Source organism: Protopterus annectens, chromosome 2.part1, assembly GCF_019279795.1.
Source record: "Protopterus annectens isolate FY-2018-M chromosome 2.part1, PAN1.0, whole genome shotgun sequence".
Lineage (NCBI taxonomy): Eukaryota > Metazoa > Chordata > Ceratodontiformes > Protopteridae > Protopterus > Protopterus annectens.
The window spans coordinates 199,435,072-199,441,744 of NC_056729.1; the positions used below are offsets into that span (position 1 = coordinate 199,435,072).

Below are 6,673 nucleotides of genomic sequence, written 5' to 3' on the forward strand. Positions count from 1 at the left end.
AATGCAGTGCAAGGAAAGAACATGAAATATTATGTGATGTTCATGGAAATCAATACAAACTGATAAGGTGGTACAGAACTCTGAAGTATGAAATTCAAATAACAATAGAAATTTACAATAGCAAATAATGCCTTGATAATACCAATTGTTTCAGTGCAAATAAGCCATATATTTAATATATAAATGCTATAATTGTATGTACCCTACATGATAAAACTGTCCGATACAAGCTCCAGTGTAATAAATTTATACAGGCCTATCTTTTTCAAGACAGAGCATACCAAAATTGTTAAACCAGTTGTTTATGCAATCATTCATTGACTATTTTACCCACGTTATCCACAGGAACATCAAGATGGAGCTGGAGGCTAACCTGCAGCTCAATGGGTGTAAGGCAAAGAAGCTTGACCTGAACATGGCAAAGGCACATAACAGCAGGTACAGATGCATATGTGCCAGACTGCACACACACACACACACACACACACACACACACACACACACACACACACACACACACACACACACACACACACACACACACACACACACACATACACTTACACACACTATGTTGGAATAAACTGGAGCATTCATTGAAACCATGAAGACTCAGGGATGTCACCCCTTCAGGCAACAGAATTAGAGATCCATGTATTATGATACTGCATTGAGAACTACTTCACCACTGTTCTGCCCAGAGTAAAGTGATCAACTACAAATTAAGATACTGAACATTGAAAGGTCTGAAAATGAATGAGAGTTTAAAAATCTAAATGCAAGTTCATAAAACCTTCCTTCAAATGGACCACCAGAGATAACTATCCAGACAGTCATAAATTTATTGTTAAAACAGTTCTTGTTTTAGCTGTGAGAAATGTCAAAATGATATTTGAGAATATTATGTTATGAAATTATACGCCAAGCTAACATGGCTAGCCGGCAAACAGGATACTACCTGGCTCCTCCTTGCTTGATATTGTACCACATAAGTGTTGTGGTATTGTCTGTAACAACTTGTAGAGGTCTGGGGGACAAGACAGAAGAGTTGAGTGCCTTGATCAGTGTAAGGATCACTTTTATATTTATATGCCTGTGTCTGTCCTTGCTGTCCCCCACACCTTGCACATTTATTCCTCTTGAAACTGCTCCCCAAACAAAGTCCAAGGCATCAGTGGTGACTGACTGCTTTGGACCAGGGAGGGAGAAGGGTAGAACTGGATTTAAAGATATCTGCTGCCTCCACCAAGTGAGTTATCACCTGATGAGTTACCACCTGATAGACCCCAGTACTAGGAAATGAAAGGACAAAACAGACTTTAGATACCACAGTTTTGTTGTCGAAAAACATTTTTTTTTACTTATAAAACAGGTAAGAATCTTAAACACCTGTTTGAGAAATCAACTAACTTACATTCACACAGGTTTATTACAGGTACTCATAAATGTGGAGCATGTAAGCAATGCACCTTTATATTAGAAGAAGTTTTCTTTTGTTTGGTGATCAAAGAGTGAGTCTAATGAAAGGTAACTGTGCTACAAATGGATGAGTATATATTGCTATTTGTTCTGGCTGTAAAAACGTTTATGATGAGAAAATGGAACATTGTTTTTATAAGCGCATCTCTGAGCATAACTACAATATAAAGAAAAACCTCACCAGCTCCCTTTTCAAACAGACACTTTCTTGTTCAAATAACAAAAAAATATCCTGTTTGGAATTCTTCAGGTATTTTTTACAAAATGAAAGAGAAGTAGATTGGGAAACAGTCTTAGAAAATAAAGAATTAGTTTGCAATGAAAATTAGATGTTTCAACCCCACCAGGCTTGAATGACCATATTGCTTTATTACCTGCTTTAAAGTTGAGAGCAAGGAAATTATAGTTTTTTTTAACAAGCAATAGTTAGAAGTTATTATGTTGAACATATTTAACTTACATAGATTATTGTTGTGTAATATTTCATGCAACATTTTAAAGTCTTTTATATATTCTACATTTATGTACTATATTATTCTTACAATTGTTACTAATTTAAGTATTTTGCAGATGAATGATTCATTATACACTAGCCTTAATAGCTGAATTTAGTGGAGTATTTCTTTAAGAATGTTTTAATTAAGCTTTTATTAAGTCAGATAACATTTTTCAACTATTTAAGCTGTTTAAAAAATTAAATGCATGGTTCTGATAAAGTCTCAATGCTTTGGAAGGGACAAAAGTTCTTAACCTGATTTCATTTTATTTGGTCTTTTATATTTATAAAATTACTTTCAAGTACAAGTGTACGTTTGTTTTTTTTTTTTCTGTGAACAAGCACTTGGACTACTTGTGGTATAGGGTAGACCACTATGTGAGCTTTGTTTCCTAAATACTGTTGTTTTATAGATGCACAGATATATGTTCTTTCTTTTGGTTATTTAGTTTGAGGATTTTGAATGTGGCAGTATGTCTCCTGAATAAACAGTTAACATGGTATCTCCTATCAACTGGAACTCAAGATCACCACCAGTAGCACTGGCCATAGGCAAAGATTTGTCACAACAAGGAGTACTGACACAGTTAATTGTTCTGATTTCTCACAAAACTTGCTGTTAAACAATACTTTGAGTAAATTGATTACCACCTCTTCAGAGCTGATCTCTAAAGACTTGGTACACTCCAGGCAGGTGGTTTTGAATCCAGATGTGTAAGTTCATTACCCGGAAATGGTTTCTACAAGCATCTCAGAAGGTTTAGATGCAAATGTTCACCAGAATCCAACATTTAGTATAGTAGAAAATAATAATGTTAATGATTGGCTTAAATAGGACATAGGTTTCACTAATAATAATAACAAGGATACAATGTCAGCTCCAGGGGGTAGTTTAACTGCCCTTATTGCATTTTTAGAAAATAAATTAATGAAGGAACCAAATTTACAACTAGATAACTGTTTTTTACAAGAATGTTTAAACAAGAAAAGAGTACCCTAAGGACCTACACTATTTACATTTCCAAATGGACTTGGTTATAATAGTGCGGAGTAAATGATTTGATCTCTCTGTTCGATAGATATGGATTTGAATTGATGGACTTAATAATTAAATGGAATACAGTACAAACTGTTTGATGAGATTACTGCTTTGAATAACATTTTAAATGATGTATTGTTTAATTTAAACAAGAATAAGTATAATCAAGTTTTTTTCTTAAAGTGGAAGAGAAATGTAAAAGTATTGTTGTTTGTAAGAAAAAGAAATAAAGGGAATATAATGATTGGATTAAAAGTAGGTCTTATCTAGCACCAAAATAGTTAATTTTATGGACACACCTGATGTTAATGCACATAGGCACGAAGTTAATTCTGAGCACAATTCAGATATTGTCTTAGATTCTAGACAGTCTAACAATGACTTTGTACCTGGAGATAACAGTGCACCAGAACATTTTATGAATGATCTAGATGAATTCCCCCCACTACCACATAGGTCAGCAAGTCTGGGTGCAAGAGTTAAAGAGCCAGGTAACCTTTTTTATGAATCTCCCATCAAACTACCTATGGGAGGGGGAGAAGACAGGGCAGAGGAAGAGGAACAGGAAGAGGAACAACAAAGAGAACATACAATTAAAATCAGTTCTGGGGATTAATTTGAATGGTAAGAAAATGGACACCATTACAGTCATTGATGGCATAATGTTTTGTTAATGGGGGTTCAAGATCTCTAACTATAGTAATCTACATATTACTATAGATCATTTTGCACTTTTAAGTAAGGGGTTTAAGTTTTTCCTCAAAAGTATCCCTGACATTTTGGACCTGACTTTATTGTTAAAATTGTTTATATGAAAACTAAATTTATGAGTTCAACTTCCTGAACATGCAAAGCATCTTAATACCTCAACTCCCACCTCCCTCAAAAGGAGAAGTATGTTCAATCTCCCCTTATACCCCATTATAGCAACTTTAGAAAAATGTGTTGAAAAGGATTTGTATGATTTCCACAAATTCATGATGGTATGTGTATACAATTTTACCAAGGACAAACAGTAAACCCTTGATTTTTTGAAAAAAAACAACCATTTTGTTGGGGTTATAAAATCAGACAAAAGGGGTGGAGTTGTAATACTAAATAAAATTGATTATGTCTGTAAAACTCACAGTATGCTACAGGACATGTTTAAATACAATATAGTCTCCAAAAATGAAATGAAATTAGCCTATAGGAGGATAGATATATTCCTTGAAGACTGCATAACACAAGGAAGGCATAATTACTTATGAAATATTTAATTTTCTCTCAATTAAAAAATCCTTATTCCAGCAATCTTTGGAATACAGAAGATCCATAAAAATCTAGATGACCATCCATACAGACTTACAGTCCCTGCTCAAGGGTCCAAAACCTACCCAATAGCAATATATGGGGTTCAAACTCTTAAAAAAACATTAAATTCCATCCAACACATTCTATAGGATTCCTGGTATTTCCTAAATAAGTTAAAACATGACCTATATGAGATAGATAACATCTTCCTAAAGTGAATTTATTTTTCTGTTTCCCCTATATGGTTAGATTTTTTCATTCAGCAGTATAAGAACTCACCTAATTGGATAACCACTCTATTAAATTAATAATGGACATTTTGAAGTTTCTCCTCACAGATAATTTTATATATTTTGAGGAGGAATACTTTACGCAGGTGCAGGAAGTAACCATGGGCACAGTCGGTGCTCCAATTTATGCTAATTTGGTGATGAATGCATGGAAGAAAAGGTACATCCTGTGGTCTATGTACCCTAATTGTTAGAAACTTTATTTTAGATAATTAGATGATAAATTTCTATTAAATTTCTATTGTGGGTAGGTATAGAAGGAAGAATATCTAATTTCTTAGAATTTTTGAACATTACAACTATATTTTTAAATTTTCCCAGCACTATTGAAATGGACATTATAAATGGCTGAGGGATGAAATACCATTCCCTTATAGATTACAAATGTAAGCCTAAGATGATAGCCACTGATGATATGACATCAAGTTTTTCCAATTGTTTGGTGATCAAATTTGATATTTTTCCCAGGAAATTAAACATATTGTACAAAAGAATTGAAACTTGTTAAGATAGATTGCAATTTACACAGTGAAAAAAATTTTTTTTTTACATATAAAACACGTAAGAATTTTAAACATCTGTTTGAGAAACTACCTAGCTTACATTCAAACAGATATATTACAGGTAGACATAAATGTAAAGCACGCAAATGATGTACTTTTATATTAGAAGATTTTCTTTTGTTTGGTGATCAAAGAGTAAAACTAGTGAAAGGTAACTGCTACAAAAGGATTGGTATATATTGCTATTTGTTCTGACTGTAAAAAAACTTTTATGGTGAGAAAACATTTTGTTTTTGTAAGCACATCTATGAACATAACTAAGATATTCTGAAGAAAAACCTCAACAGACCCTTTTTCAAACACACACTTTTTGTCCAAATTACAAAAAAATCCTGTTTTGAATTTTTGAGGTAGTTTTACACAATGAAAGAGAAAGACATTGGCAAAGTGTTAGAAAACAGAAAATTAGTTTAGCAACTAAAATGAAATGCTTCAAACCCACCAGGCTTGAATTGCTATATTTCTTCATTACCTGCTTTAAAAGCAAGAGCAAGAAAGCTGGTTCCATGGTGTAATGGTTAGCACTCTGGACTCTGAATCTAATAATCTGAGTTCAAATCTCAGTGGAGCCTGTTGTGTTTTCAGTCTTGACATTTCCCTGGTATGCTTTTCTCATCCAGGAAAAAAGAGGTCATTGTTCCCCTCTACTCTACACTTATTAGACCCATTATAGAGTACAAAGCCCATTTTGGAATGTACCTCACAAGACATCTGCAGCAGCTGGAAAAGCCACAGAAGTACCTCATAAAGAGGATCACTGGCCTCAAACAAATGCCCTACACTGACCATCTCAAAAAACTCCACCTTTATTCCGTAGCATATCGCCTACTCCGAGGTGACCTCTGCCTAACATATAAAGCTATGTCAAACCCAGAGCTGTTGGATATGCTACACCCAAAGAAATCTCAATCCCTCCAAGCTACACGCTCTAGGGACCTAAATCTTGTCACCACAATAAACAGGACATGCTGGAGGGATAGATTCCTGTCCCAGAGACTTCCCATACTCTGAAACAGGCTACCCATCTACGTCAAGCAAAGTTCTTCATTAGCGCTCTTCAAGAAAAATCTTGATGAGTTGATGGAAAATAGGAAATACACCCTAGGGATCACTTCTGTGTCTCTGCTCGACAGTGACACAGGAAAATAACTTTCTTGGGTGGCGTAAGCCAGGGAACCTTGTTGGCTAGGCTTACATGGGCCCTTGGGCCAATAGCCTAGTACCTACCTATGAACCTATGAACAAGAAATGATTATAATACATTATTATGTTGAAAATATTTAACTTACATTACTGCTGTGTAATATTTCATACGTTTTATACAAGTCTTTTATATATGATATATATTTCATATATCTTATTATTCTTATCATTTTAACTAATTTAAGTATTTTTGGATGTATGATTCATTATACACTAGTCTTAATAGCTGAATTTAGTAGAATATTTCTTTAAGGATGTTTTAATTAAGAGTGTACTAAGCTGCATGGCATTTTTCAATTATTTAAGCTGT

At 34.0% G+C, this 6,673-nt stretch overlaps 1 non-coding gene across 1 annotated transcript; it reads left to right on the top strand.

Annotated features, from left to right (window-relative positions):
* The first annotated feature begins 5,660 nt into the window (after window positions 1–5,660).
* Window positions 5,661–5,732, top strand: TRNAQ-CUG. The gene has a single exon. It is a non-coding gene; the product is annotated as a tRNA-Gln (tRNA).
* The last annotated feature ends 941 nt before the right edge of the window (window positions 5,733–6,673 follow it).